Here is a 16,047-nt window from a genome sequence, read left to right as displayed (position 1 = left end):
CCCGATGTCTTGAAAGGTTCTGGGGCTCGGGTTGGCCTACCCGTGGCCCATTACTCCGACAGTAGTCCCCTAAGCTGGTGAGGCACCGCGGACGATCGGCCGAGAGGCCTCAGCAGTTTCTCTTTTCGGTTGCTCAACACATGGTCTTTGATTGACTTCTGCCGGGCCGACTAGGAGGAGTCGGACTCACTCGATTCGGACTCACTCAATTCCGACTCGCACAATGTTTCGAACGTCGCGGCGGGATCCAAGTGGCATGCTAGCTAAGCCTCCAGGCCGCCGCCCGTTCTAGGCCTGTCACGCGACGGCACGTGACTGGGCCGTCTTGCCAGCCTACGCGCGCGACGGGACAGGCCCATAGGCGGGGCCCGCCACTACCGCGCCTCGGCGCCCGAGCGGATCCGCTGCGGCCCCGGCGGACGGTTGGGATTCCCGTGGAGTTACTGCGCGCAGTAACTTTATCGTGGATCGTGGGGGTTGTGGGGCCGTGGGCGCAGTAAATCCCCACGACCGCCCCCTCGGCTTCGCAGCCCACAGGGCTATAAGTAGGGGGAAGAGGGGGGCACGCGCACCCCTCCTTCCCACTACTCCTCGCTCTCTTCCTTCTCACTGCTCCTCGCTCTCCTCCCTCTTCTTCTTCTTCGCTCCGCCGCGCGCCCAAGCTCCGGTGAACGCCGCGGCGATCAGCTCGCGATGAGTTCTTCCTCCGCCGCCGCACCTCCCCCGGTGCGCTCCGGCACCTGGGACGGCTCCGAAGTTCATGAAGACCACATCGAGTTCCTCCGCCGGACTCGTCGGCTCCCCAGCGAGGATCGCGTGCAGGTGCGTCTTGCGCCGAAGGGGGAGATTTCCCCCGCGCTGCAGGAGGGCGAGCGGGTTATCTTCCGCTCGCACTGCCTGCACGGGTTGGGGCTGCCGGCGAGCAGTTTCTTCCGATCATTCCTGGAGTTCTACGGCCTCCAGCCGCACCACCTCACCCCCAACGCAGTGGTGCCGCTGTCCGCCTTCGTGGCCTTGTGCGAAGGCTTCCTCGGAGTCCTCCCCACCCTCGAGCTCTGGGGGGAGTTCTTCTTCTCCAAGCAGCCGGTGAACTTCTGCACATCCAGCAGTCGGCTGGGTACCTCCATTCTCTCAATGGCCTTGATCTTTACTGGGTTGCATTCTATGCCGCGTTCAGAGACCAGGAAGCCGAGGAGCTGGTCGACTGGTACTCCGAAGACACACTTCTCGGGGTTGAGCTTGATCTGGAATCGGCGTAGGTTCTCAAAGGTCTCCTTGAGATCTTCCAGCAGCATTCCACGCTTTTCCGTCTTCACCACCACGTCATCTACGTAGACGTGGGCGTTCCTGCCGAGCTGCTTGAGGAGGCACTTCTGCATGCAACGCTGAAAGGTGGTGCCGGCGTTCCTTAAGCCGAACGTCATGGTGAGGTAGCAGAAGGCTCCAAACGGCATGATGAAGGCGGTCTTCAGTCTGTCAGCCGGGTTTAGCTTGATCTGGTGATATCCTGAGTATGCATCCAAAAAACTCAATAGCTCGCATCCGGCTGTGGAGTCTATCACCTGATCGATTCTTGGTAGAGCAAATGGGTCCTTGGGGCAGGCCTTGTTGAGGCTCGTGTAGTCAATACACATTCGCCACTGCTTGTTCTTCTTCAGTACCAGGACCGGATTTGCTAGCCATTCTGGAAAGAACACTTCCATAATGAAGCCGGCTGCTAGGAGTCGGGCTATCTCTTCTCCGACAACTCTTCTCTTCTCTTCTGATAGGCGGCGCAGGGGCTGCCTGACCGGCTTTGCATCAGATCCGTCGGTACACCTGGCATGTCTTTGGGGGACCATGCGAAGATGTCCCGATTCTCACGGAGGAAATCGACGAGCTCGCCTTCCTATTTGCTGTCGAGGTTTGCCCCTACGACAGCGTACCTCTATGGGTGCTCCAGATCCAAGGGTATCTTCTTTGTCTCTTTGGCCGGCTTGAATGAACCCTCAGCCTCCGACTCTTTTGGGTTGGGCGATACCTCAGGCTGCTTGCCGGCCATCGCCACAACTCGCTCAAGGAGCCGCTTCTCGGCCGCGATTACTAGGGACTCGGCCAGCCGACTGCTCTCAGCCGCGCAAGCAGACGACTTCCGGTAGTCGCCAGCCACAGTCAGAATTCCCCTGTAACTGGGCATCTTCATCTTGAGGTAGGCATAGTGGGGGACCGCCATGAACTTGGCCAAGGCGGGTCGTCCAAGTAGCGCATGGTATGGGCTCTCAAGGTCCACCACCTCAAACCAAACAGACTCTCTGCGGAAGTGATCTTTGTCTCCAAAGAGGACGTCCATCAGGACCTTGCCGATTGGCGAGCAGGAAAGCCCAGGAACAATGCTGTGGAACACAGTTCGGCTGTTCTGAAGCTGTCTTTGCTTGATTCCTAACTTCTCAATGGTGTCCTTGTACAGGATATTGATGCTGCTGCCTCCGTCTATCAGAACTCGCGAGAAACGCGCGGCTCGTCTGTTTGTAGCAAAGGTGGCGTCCAGGACCAAGGCATAGGAGCCCGGACTCGGCATCACTTCTGGGTGGCCAGCCATGCTCCAGCTGATGGGCTTCTCAAACCAATGCATGAACTCTGGCGTCTCCGATGCTACTGCATTCACCTCTTGTCACTGCAGCCGCCTGCTGCGTCGATCATCAGCCAGACTGGTAAACACCACGTAGGCTCCGTGCTCTTCAGGGTATTCGTCTTGTACTGCGCCGACTGGCCTGACAGCCGGCTGCTGGGGCGGTGGCGGAGGCGGCTGCCCAGCAGGCGGGGGAGGCAGGAGGCCGTCTCCCTTGGCGATCCTGGTGAGCCAGTGGCACTTCCGGGTGGTGTGATTCGACGGCTTCGCGCCGCTATGGAACTTGCAAGGTCCATCCAGGGTCTATTCATAGGAGAAGGCCAGCAACCAGTTTGGCTTACCGCCTTTCTGTCGCTTGGGCGGAGGCTGCTCATCCGGCTGCCGGGCTTCAATGGTCGCGACCTGCCGGCTGCTGGAAGCCGGCTGCGGGGCCTTGCGCTTGTGGTCGCCCTGCTGTTGTCGCCGGCTGGCGTCTGCCGCCGGAGTTCTTGGAGCTTGAGGAGCCACTTTGCCAGTTGTGCTGATTTGAATCTCCGCCTTCATGGAGGAGTCGGCCGTGGCGTACTTGTCCGCTATGATCAGCAGCTCGTCGAGGGTTTCTGGCTCGTCGCAGAGGAGCTTGTGCTTGAGGAGGGTGCCTTCTCTGCTCCCGGATGTGAAGTACTCGATGGCCTGCACCTCATGCACGCCCTCGCAGGAGTTCCGAAGCTCGGCCCAATGCGTGAGGTAATCGCGAGTCGACTCGTCGGGGCCTTGCACGCACAAGCAGAGCTGACGAGGCTTGGGAGGACGCTTGTACGTGCTAGTGAAGTTGCGGATGAACGCTTCGGTGAAGTCGACCCAGCTGTTGATGCTGCGGGGCTTTAGGTTGTTCAGCCATGTCCGGGCCGTGCCCTCGAGCATGAGCGGAACGTACTTTACGGCAACACGCTTGTTGCCGTTCGCTATGCTAACAGCCGTGGAGTAGTCGACTAGCCAGTCTTCCGGCTTCACGGAGCCAGTATACTTGGGCGTGTCTCTTGGGAGCGTGAACCCTCTGGGAAAGGGCTCGTCCCGAATGCGGGGCCCGAAATAAGGCGGACCCAGCTCGTCTTCTTCTTCCAGCGCTAAGGATCAGTGAAGTCGGTCGATCCGGTGGCAGGCGTCATTCTCTCCAACTCCCTCTCGGCGGCCAAGGCAGTCGCTGAGAGTCGGATGGTCAACAGGCGGCGGGGAGACTCGCCTCTCCTTGCGGGGAGGGGGAGGCGGACAGTCGTCCCGTCGTTCCACTGCTCTCGGGCAGCCGTCTCGGTCGCGCTCTATGGTAATGCGAGTCCAACTGTGGCTGACAGCCGGCTCCTTGTCTCTTCTTCCTCAGGCGCCGCCAGTCGGCGTCCGAGACGTCGCGCCTTGATCTCGGTGAAGGTCATCGTTTGGACGCTGCGGCGCCTCCGTGCGGCAGCCGGCCTCGTTCTGCGTGGCGGCCGCGTCGAGGAGCCGCTGGACTCGCTCCATCATGAGGCGGCGCTCTTCGCCCTCGAAATTGTCCGGCTCATCCGCCGCTGCCTGGGCGGCTCGGATGTTCTCCGCTGGTGTAGCGTACACAGGGCGGCTTGCCCCAAACAGGTTGGCGGTGGCCACGCCGCGCTGCTGGACCGCGCCAAGGAGGCTCGGCCCCGCCGGGGCCGGCGAGCCGCCAACGGCACGATCCATTTCCTGCTGGTAGGCTTCTGACAAGCGTCTCATGCTGGCCAGCTTCTTCGCGCCTTCAACGAGCTGAAGGCGGCGCGCCTCCAACGTCTCTGCGTCAGCGTCTTCCGGAATGGGCGCAGTTAGGTCTTGCAGCGCCGCGCCGAGTGAGTCGTGCGCTCTTCCGCCGGGGAGCTCGTCATGACTGATGACTAGCACCTCGGTGACGGTGCTTCCGTTGCTCTCCGCGCGAGGGAGAGGTTCGTCGTAGACCACCACATTGGTGGGGAACGCGTCGAGCAACACAGTGTCGGAGTCAACCATCATCGGGTCAGTGGAGCCTACGGACTCCAAGTCTACGGCAGGCTCACCGGAAATGTGGAGTTGATAGAGGAGGCCCGCGAGGAGGTTCTCGGGGCCGCCCGTGCCTGCGTTGGACGCAGGTTCGTCGGAGAGGCGGACCTTGCCAACAAGTTCGGCCAGGCAGCTGGCTGCGCTAGCGATCTAAACGCCGCTTAGCGCGTTGGCGCAAACTCCGTCTAGCGTGCCTGGTTGGCTGCGCTCGCCAGGGAGAAAAAGGGTTCCCGTCCAGAACAGGTCTCCGGACGGCGGTGCACCAGGCCCCACGGTGGGCGCCAAATGTCGGGGGTTTGGTGCGACATATGCCAAAGGATGGCTTATCATGGTGGGGGCGAGTAGAACATCGCCGGTGCCTGGAAACGGGATGAGACGAAGACATGCACGCCGGCGAATCTTACCCAGCTTCAGGGCTCTCCGAGGAGATAATACCCCTACTGCTGCTCTGCGGGGTCTCCGCATGATCACTATGGCAAAGTGTTTACACGGTTGCTCCTTGAGCTGTTTCTAGGAGGTAGGAGAGGGCAGGGCTAGCTCTCTCCCTTCTATATGATCTGGTCTAGAGCTAATGGGTTCCAACCCTTTGCATGGGTGCCCTGGGGGGTTTATATAGGCCTACCCCCCAGGGGTACAATGGTAATCCGGATGGACGCGGGCCCCGCCGTCAGTGCCTCTGGCCTCCGTCTTCTCTGCCAACCGCTGGGGCCCGCCGACTGGCCTGGTACGGAGCCGACAAGCCGCGTCCGCCGCGGGCGGGTCTTGCCGGCTGCTAATTACTGTAGCCGTGCTTCTGATGACGCGGGCTTGATCATGAGGTCGTGGCAACATCCCCGCCGCCCGGCGGGCGATCATTGTCGCCACTCCCCATCACATCTTGATTAATGGCGCGTGGGCCCCGGGGGAGGGCTCGGCCGACCCCCCGGGCCGACTCCCGACGGGTCCGACTGGTGGTCCTCTTGCCGTCTCCTGGGGTCTCACCGACTGGTGGGACCTGCTGCCTCTAGGCCGTACAGACAAGCCGTCGTGGGTGCAGGATTCGGTCCTACGACGCTGATGTCAGGGCCGGCATGGCAACAGTGCCACGCCGCACGGAGATCTTTCGGGGCACGGCGTGCTGTGGCCATGCCTGCCCTTGGTAAGGGGCAGGAGCGGGCTTCATTGTTGCCACTCCCCTGCCCCGTCCCACTTGATGAGATCGTGAGGGGTGTTGGAGTCACAGGCCGACTCCCCAAAGCCGACTTCTCTGGAAGTTGCTAGTCAGGAGTCGGCTTTCCCTGAAGTCGTCCCTGGGACTCGGCCATGGGTGGTCAGTCGGCCGTCTTGCCGTTGACGTCCTGAAGGCGGCTCTTCGTCCTGGGGCCTTGAGGGGCGCAGCCTACCCCGATGTCTTGAAAGGTTCTAGGGCTCGGGTTGGCCTACCCGTGGCCCATTACTCCGACAAGTATTTTACGGTGGGTGAAGAAATTACTGTTGAGCAATTGACAGAATTGAGCATAGTTATGAGAATATCTAGGTATGATCATGTATATAGGCATCACGCCCGAGACAAGTAGACCGACTACTGTCTACATCTACTACTATTACTCCACACATCGACCGCTATCCAGCATGCATCTAGAGTATTAAGTTCATAAGAACAGAGTAACGCCTTAAGCAAGATGACATGATGTAGAGGGATAAACTCATGAAATATGATGAAAACCCCATCTTGTTATCCTCAATGGCAATAATACAATACGTGCCTTGCTGCCCCTACTATCACTGGGAAAGGACACCGCAAGATTGAACCCAAAGCTAAGCACTTCTCCCATTGCAAGAAAGATCAATCTAGTAGGCCAAACCAAACTGATAATTCGAATAGACTTGCAAAGATAACCAATCATACATAAAAGAATTCAGAGAATATTCAAATATTGTTCATAGATAAACTTGATCATAAACCCACAATTCATCGGTCTCAAGAAACACACCGCAAAAGAAGATTACATCGAATAGATCTCCACAAGAGAGGGGGAGAACTTTGTATTGAGATCCAAAAAGAGAGAAGAAGCCATCTAGCTAATAACTATGGACCCGAAGGTCTGAGGCAAACTACTCACACTTCATCGGAGAGGCTATGGTGTTGATGTAGAAGCCCTCCATGATCGATGCCCCCTCCGACGGAGCTCCGGAACAGGCCCCAAGATGGGATCTCATGGATATAGAAAGTTACGGCGGTGGAATTAGGGTTTTGGCTCCGTATCGGATCGTTTGGGGGTACGTAGGTATATATAGGAGGAAGAAGTACATTGGTGGAGCAACAGGGGGGCCACGAGGGTGGAGGGCGCACCTGGGGGGGTAGGCATGCCCCCTACCTCGTGGCCTCCCGGTTGGTTGCTTGACGTAGGGTCCAAGTCTCCTGGATCTTTTTCATTCCTAAAATGACGTTTCCGAAGGTTTCATTCCGTTTGGACTCCGTTTGATATTCCTTTTCTTCAAAACCCTAAAATAGGCAAAAAAACAGCAATTCTGGGCTGGGCCTCCGGTTAATAGGTTAGTCCCAAAAATAATATAAAAGTGTATAATAAAGCCCAATAATGTCCAAAACAGAAGATAATATAGCATGGAGCAATCAAAAATTATAGATACCTTGGAGACGTATCAAGCATCCCCAAGCTTAATTCCTGCTCATCCTCGAGTAGGTAAATGATAAAAACAGAATTTTTGATGTGGAATGCTACTTGGCATATTTTCAATGTAATTCTTCTTAATTGTGGTATTAATATTCAGATCCGAAAGATTCAAGACAAAAGTTTAATATTGACATAAAAAATAATAATACTTCAAGCATACTAACTAAGCAATTATGTCTTCTCAAAATAACATGGCCAAAGAAAGTTATCCCTACAAAATTATATAGTCTGGCTATGCTCTATCTTCACCACACAAAGTATTTAAATCATGCACAACCCCGATGACAAGCCAAGCAATTATTTCATACTTTTGGTGTTTTCAAACTTTTTCAATCTTCACGCAATACATGAGCGTGAGCCATGGACATAGCACTTTAGGTGGAATAGAATGGTGGTTGTGGAGAAGACAAAAAGGGAGAAGATAGTCTCACATCAACTAGGTGTATCAACGGGCTATGGAGATGCCCATCAATAGATCTCAATGCGAGTGAGTAGGGATTGCCATGCAACGGATGCACTAGAGCTATAAGTATATGAAAGCTCAAAAAGAAACTAAGTGGGTGTGCATCCAACTTGCTTGCTCACGAAGACCTAGGGCATTTTGAGGAAGCCCATCATTGGAATATACAAGCCAAGTTCTATAATGAAAAATTCCCACTAGTATATGAAAGTGATAACATAGGAGACTCTCTACTATGAAGATCATGGTGCTACTTTGAAGCACAAGTGTGGTAAAAGGATAGTAGCATTGTCCCTTCTCTCTTTTTCTCTCATATTTTTTTATTTGGGCCTTTTCTCTTTTTTTATGGCCTCTTTTTTTCGTCCGGGGTCTCATCCCGACTTGTGGGGGAATCATAGTCTCCATCATCCTTTCCTCACTGGGAAAATGCTCTAATAATGATGATCATCACACTTTTATTTTCTTACAACTCAAGAATTACAACTCTATACTTAGAACAAGATATGACTATATGAATGCCTCCGGCGGTGTACCGGGATATGCAATGATTCATGAGTGACATGTATGAAAGAATTATGAACGGTGGCTTTGCCACAAATACAATGTCAACTACATGATCATGCAAAGCAATATGACAATGATGGAGCGTGTCATAGTAAACGGAACGGTGGAAAGTTGCATGGCATATTATCTTGGAATGGCTATGGAAATGCCATGATAGGTAGGTATGGTGGCTGTTTTGAGGAAGGTATATGGTGGGTGTATGATACCGGCGAAAAGTGCGCGGTATTAGAGAGGCTAGCAATGATGGAAGGGTGAGAGTGCGTATGATCCATGGACTCAACATTAGTCATAAATAACTCATATACTTATTGCAAAAATCTACAAGTTATCAAAGCAAAGTATTACGCGCATGCTCCTAGGGGGATAGATTGGTAGGAAAAGACCATCGCTCGTCCCCGACCGCCACTCATAAGGAAGACAATCAACAAATAAATCATGTTCCGACTTCATCACATAACGGTTCACCATACGTGCATGCTACGGGAATCACAAACTTTAACACAAGTATTTCTCAAATTCACAACTACTCAACTAGCACAAATTTAATATCACCATCTCCATATCTCAAAAAAATTATCAAGTATCAAACTTCTCTTAGTATTCAACACACTCATAAGAAAGTTTTTACTAATCTTGAATACCTAGCATATTAGGATTATTTAAGCAAATTACCATGCTATTTAAGACTCTCAAAATAATCGAAGTGAAGCATGAGAGATCAATAGTTTCTATAAAACAAATCCACCACCGTGCTCTAAAAAGATATAAGTGAAGTACTAGAGCAAAACTATATAACTCAAAAGATATAAGTGAAGCACATAGAGTATTCTAATAATTTACGAATCATGTGTGTCTCTCTCAAAAGGTGTGTACAGCAAGGATGATTGTGGTAAACTAAAAAATAAAGACTCAAATCATACAAGACGCTCCAAGCAAAACACATATCATGTGGTGAATAAAAATATAGCTCCAAGTAAAGTTACCGATAGAAGTAGACGAAAGAGGGGATGCCATCCAGGGCATCCCAAAGCTTTGGCTTTTAGGTGTCCTTAGATTATCTTGGGGGTGCCATGGGCATCCCCAAGCTTAGGCTCTTGCCACTCCTTGTTCCATAATCCATCAAATCTTTACCCAAAACTTGAAAACTTCACAACACAAAACTTAAAGTAGAAAATCTCGTGAGCTCCGTTAGCGAAAGAAAACAAAAGACCACTTCAAGGTACTGTAATGAACTCATTATTTATTTATATTGGTGTTAAACCTACTGTATTCCAACTTCTCTATGGTTTATAAACTATTTTACTAGCCATAGATTCAAAAATAAGCAAACAACACACGAAAAACAGAATCTGTCAAAAACAGAACAGTCTGTAGTAATCTGTAGCTAGCGCAAGATATGGAACCCCAAAAATTCTAAAATAAATTTATGGACATGAGGAATTTATCTATTAATCATCTGTAAAAAGAATTAACTAAATATAACCTTCCAAATAAAAATGGCAGCAGTTCTCGTGAGCGCTAAAGTTTCTGTTTTTTACAGCAAGATTAACAAGACTTTCCCCAAGTCTTCCCCACGGTTCTACTTGGCACAAACACTAATTAAACACAACAAAAACAGAGGCTAGATAAATTATTTATTACTAAACAGGAGCAAAAAGCAAGGAATAAAAAATAAAATTGGGTTGCCTCCCAACAAGCGCTATCATTTAACGCCCCTAGCTAGGCATAAAAAGCAAGGATAGATCTAGGTATTGTCATCTTTGGTTTTAAGGAAGAAAAGAGCAAACTTGCTATCTATGGAATTAATCTTTCTATTTTGATAAAGCACATGGCTATTAATGGTAGAAGAAAGATTAAGTATGTTACGGAAATTTGTATCTAAGCTAGACCTCATCTCTTTGATAGATTCGTTTTGGTAAGAGAGCAAAAGAGATGTAGATTCAACTTTCTCATTCATGGGGTGCCCAAATATGGTTTTCATCTTCTCATAAGTGTCTATGGAATCCCCTTCAAGAAAGCCTTCTTCAAATATGGAATCTAAGACATGCTTAAAAGAAGAAGGAAGGACAATATAAAAGCTTTTTAAGTAAATTTCAATTTGGTATTGAGGCACATAGCTAGCCCTGATCCTTAATAGTATATACCAAGAATCTTTCAAAGATTCATCAAGTAAATAACAAAAAATTCTGGAATCATCTTCATCAAAATTATTAAGATTCTCATTGATAACTCCGGTAGGTTTTTCCATGGTATCCTTATTTATGAGCTTAGCAAGAATAGAAGGGTTGTCCAAAGTACTAAAACTCGGGAGAGAACCCCCAACCCTTTTTGATTCAGACATGGCGGAAGAAAGGCGAGCGAGAAAAAGAGAGGGCAAATAAAACGGCAAGGGTGAAGTGGGGGAGAGGAAAACGAGAGACAAATGGCAAATAATGTAATGCGGGAGATAAGGGTTTGTGATGGGTACTTGGTATGTTGACTTTTGCGTAGACCTCCCCGGCAACGGCGCCAGAAATCCTTCTTGCTACCTCTTGAGCACTTGCGTTGGTTTTCCCTTGAAGAGGGAAGGGTGGTGCAGCAAAGTAGCGTAAGTATTTCCCTCAGTTTTTGAGAACCAAGGTATCAATCCAGTAGGAGGCTACACGCAAGTCCCTCGCACCTACACAAAACAAATAAATCCTCGCAACCAACGCGATAAGGGGTTGTCAATCCCTACACGGTCACTTATGAGAGTGAGATCTGATAGATATGATAAGATAATATTTTTGGTATTTTTATGATAAATATGCAAAGTAAAATAAAAGCAAAGTAAAATAACTAAGTATTGGAAGATTAATATGATGAAGATAGACCCGGGGGCCATAGGTTTCACTAGTGGCTTCTCTCAAGAGCATAAGTATTTTACGGTGGGTGAAGAAATTATTGTTGAGCAATTGATAGAATTGAGAATAATTATGAGAATATCTAGGTATGATCATGTATATAGGCATCATGTCCGAGACAAGTAGACCGACTCCTGCCTGCATCTACTACTATTACTCCACACATCGACCACTATCCAGCATGCATCTAGAGTATTAAGTTCATAAGAACAGAGTAACGCCTTAAGCAAGATGACATGATGTAGAGGGATAAACTCATGCAATATGATGAAAACCCCATCATGTTATCCTCGATGGCAACAATACAATATGTGCCTTGCTGCCCCTACTGTCACTGGGAAAGGACACCGCAAGATTGAACCCAAAGCTAAGCACTTCTCCCATTGCAAGAAAGATCAATCTAGTAGGCCAAACGAAACTGATAATTCGAAGAGACTTGCAAAGATAACCAATCATACATAAAAGAATTCAGAGAAGATTCAAATATTGTTCATAGATAAACTTGATCATAAACCCACAATTCATCGGTCTCAACAAACACACCGCAAAAGAAGATTACATCGAATAAATCCCCACAAGAGAGGGGGAGAACTTTGTATTGAGATCCAAAAAGAGAGAAGAAGCCATCTAGCTAATAACTATGGACCCGAAGGTCTGAGGTAAACTACTCACACTTCATCGGAGAGGCTATGGTGTTGATGTAGAAGCCCTCCGTGATCGATGCCCCCTCCGGCGGAGATCCGGAACAGGCCCAAAGATAGGATCTCGTGGATACAGAAAGTTATAGTGGTGGAATTAGGGTTTTGGCTCCGTATCTGATCGTTTGGGGGTACGTAGGTATATATAGGAGGAAGAAGTACGTCGGTGGAGCAACAGGGGGCCCACGAGGGTGGAGAGCGCGCCTGGGGGGTAGGCGCACCCCCTACCTCATGGCCTCCCTGTTGGTTGCTTGACGTAGGGTCCAAGTCTCTTGGATCTTGTTCGTTCCAAAAATCACATTCCCGAAGGTTTCATTCCGTTTGGACTCCGTCTGATATTCCTTTTCTTTGAAACCCTAAAATAGGCAAAAAAACAGCAATTCTGGACTGGGCCTCCGGTTAATAGGTTAGTCCCAAAAATAATATAAAAGTGTATAATAAAGCCCAATAATGTCTAAAATAGAAGATAATATAGCATGGAGCAATCAAAAATTATAGATACATTGGAGACGTATCAAAGGACTCCTCCTCCTGGCACGCCTTACAGGGTCGGCTGGCCTCCCCCTTGCTCCTTTATATACGGGGGCAGGGGAGCACCCTAGGAAAGAGAAGTTGATCATTGATCTCTCCCAGCCATGTGCGGTGCCCCCATCCACCATAATCCACCTCGGTCATATTGTAGCGGTACTTAGGCAAAGCCCTACGACGGTAGCTTCGTCAACATCATCACCACGCCTTCATGCTGACGAAACTCTCCTTCGAGCTCTACTGGATCATGAGTTTGCGGGACGTCACCGAGCTGAACGTGTGCTGAACGCGGAGGTGCCGTATGTTCGGTACTGAGGATCGGTCGATCATGAAGACGTACGACTACATCAACCGCGTTATCATAATGCTTACGTTTAACGGTCTACAAGGGTACACGGACGGCACTCTCCCCTCTCGTTGTTGTGCATCACCATGATCTTGCGTGTGCGTAGGAATTTTTTTTGAAATTACTACGTTCCCCAACAGTGGCATCCGAGCCAAGTTTATGTGTAGATGTTATATGCACGAGTAGAACACAAGTGAGTTGTGGGCGATACAAGTCATACTGCTTACCAGCATGTCATACTTTGGTTCGGCAGTATTGTTGGATGAATCGGCCCAGACCGACATTACACGTACGCTTACGCGAGACTAGTTCTACTGACGTGCTTTGCACACAGGTGGCTGGTGGGTGTAAGTTTCTCCAACTTTAGTTGAACTGAGTGTGGCTACGTCCGGTCCTTGTGAAGGTTAAAATAGCACTAATTACTTGATGAACTATCATTGTGGTTTTGATGCGTAGGTAAGAACGGTTCTTGCTCAGCCCGTAGCAGCCACGTAAAACTTGCAACAACAAAGTAGAGGACGTCTAACTTGTTTTTGCAGGGCTTGTTGTGATGTGATATGGTCAAGACGTGATATAAGTTGTTGTATGATATGATCATGTTTTGTTGAAGTTATCGGCAACTGGCAGAAGCCTTATGGTTGTCTCTTTATTGCATAAGATGCAAGTGCCATGTAATTGCTTTACTTTACGCTATGCGATAGCAATAGTTGCAAAAGCAATAGCTGGTGAGACGACCATGTGACGACATGTTGATAAAAGATCAAGATCATGGAGATCATGGTGTCATGCCGGTAACAATGGAGATCATGACAGTACTTTGCAGATGGAGATCAAAAGCACAAGATGATGATGGCCATATCATGTCATATATTTGGATTGCATGTGATGTTTATCTTTTATACATCTTATTTTTGCTTAGTTCGGCGGTAGCATTATAAGATGATCTCTCACTAAATTTCAAGGTACAAGTGTTCTCCCTGAGTATGCACCATTGCCAAAGTTTGTCGTGCTAAGACACCACGTGATGATCGGGTGTGATAAGCTCAACGTTCATCTACAACGGGTGTAAGACAGTTTTGCACACGCAGAATACTCAGGTTAAACTTGACGAGCCTAGCATATGCAGATATGGCCTCGGAACACTGAGACCGAAAGGTCAAGCGTGAATCATATAGTAGATATGATCAACATAGAGATGTTCACCATTGAAAACTACTCCATCTCACGTGATGATCGGTTATGGTTTAGTTGATATGGATCACGTGATCATTTAGATGACTAGAGGGATGTCTATCTAAGTGGGAGTTCTTAAGTAATATGATTAATTGAACTTTAATTTATCATGAACTTAGTCCTGATAGTATTTGCATTACTATGTTGTAGATCAATAGCTCGCATTGTAGCTCCCCGTTTATTTTGATATGTTCCTAGAGAAAAACTAAGTTGAAAGATGTTAGTAGCAATGATGCAGATTGGATCCGTGATCTGAGGATTATCCTCATTGCTGCACAGAAGTATTATGTCCTTGATGCACCGCTAGGTGACAGACCGATTACAGGAGCAGATGCAGACGTTATGAACATTTGGCGAGCTCGATATGATGACTACTTGATAGTTTAGTGCGCCATGCTTTGCGGCTTAGAATCAGGGCTTCAAAGACGTTTTGAACGCCACGGAGCATATTAGATGTTCCAAGAGTTGAAATTAGTATTTCAGACTCATGCCCATGTCGAAAGGTATGAAACCTTTGACAAGCACTTTGCCTAGAAGATGGAGGAGAATAGCTCAGCTAGTGAGCATGTGCTCAGAATGTCTGAGTACTACAATCACTTGAATCAAGTGGGAGTTAATCTTCTAGATAAGATAGTGATTGACAGAGTTCTCTAGTCACTATCACCAAGTTACTGGAACTTCGTGATAAACTATAATATGCAAGGGATAACAGAAACGATTCCCAAGCTCTTCGTGATGCTGAAATCAACGAAGGTAGAAATCAAGAAAAGCATCAAGTGTTGATGGTTGACAAGACCTCTAGTTTCAAGAAAAGGGCAAAGGGAAGAAGGGGAACTTCAAGAAGAACGGCAAGCAAGATGCTTCTCAAGTGAAGAAGCCCAAGTCTAGACCTAAGCCTGAGACTAAGTGCTTCTACTACAAAGGGACTGGTCACTGGAAGAAGAACTGCCCAAGTATTTGGCAGATAAGAAGGATGGCAAAGTGAACAAAGGTATATTTGATATACATGTTATTGATGTGTACTTTACTAGTGTTTATAGCAACCCCTCAGTATTTGATACTAGTTTAGTTGCTGAGATTAGTAACTCGAAACGGGAGTTGCAGAATGAACAGAGACTAGTTAATGGTGAAGTGATGATGTGTGTTGGAAGTGGTTCCAAGATTGATATGATCATCATCGCACACTCCCTATACTTTCGGGATTAGTGTTGAACCTAAATAAATGTTATTTGGTGTTTGCTTAAGCATCAATATGATTTGATCATGTTTATTGCAATACGGTTATTCATTTAAAGTTAGAGAATAATTGTTGTTCTATTTACATGAGTAAAACCTTCAATGGTCTTACACCCAAGGTGAATGGTTTATTGAATCTCGATCGTAGTGATACACATATTCATAATATTGAAGCCAAAAGATGCAAATTTAATAATGATAGTGCAACTTATTTGTGGCATTGCCATTTAGGTCATATTGGTGTAAAGCGCATGAAGAAAATCCATGCTGATGGGCTTTTGGAATCACTTGATTATGACTCAGTTGATGCTTGCGAACCATGCCTCATGGGCAAGATGACTAAGACTCCGTTCTCCGGAACAATGGAGCGAGCAACAGACTTGTTGGAAATAATACATACTAATGTATGCAGTCCGATGAGTGTTGAGGCTCGCGGCAGGTATTGTTATTTTCTGACCTTCATATATGATTTGAGTAAGATATGGGTATATCTTCTTGATGAAACATAAATCTGAAACATTTGAAAAGTTCAAACAATTTCAGAGTGAAGTGGAAAATCATCGTAAAAAGAAAATAAAGTTTCTACGATCTGATCGTGGAGGAGAACATTTGAGTTACGAGTTTGGTCTTCATTTGAAACAATGCGGAGTAGTTTCGCAACTCACGCCACCTTGGAACACCACAACGTAATGGTGTGTTTGAACATCGTAACCGTACTTTATTAGATATGGTGCAATCTATGATGTCTCTTATCGATTTACCACTATCGTTTTGGGGTTATGCATTAGAGACAGC

This window comes from Triticum urartu, chromosome 5A, assembly GCF_056163025.1.
Source record: "Triticum urartu cultivar PI428250 chromosome 5A, HENAU_Tu73, whole genome shotgun sequence".
NCBI lineage: Eukaryota > Viridiplantae > Streptophyta > Magnoliopsida > Poales > Poaceae > Triticum > Triticum urartu.
This window is presented reverse-complemented; position numbering follows the sequence as displayed.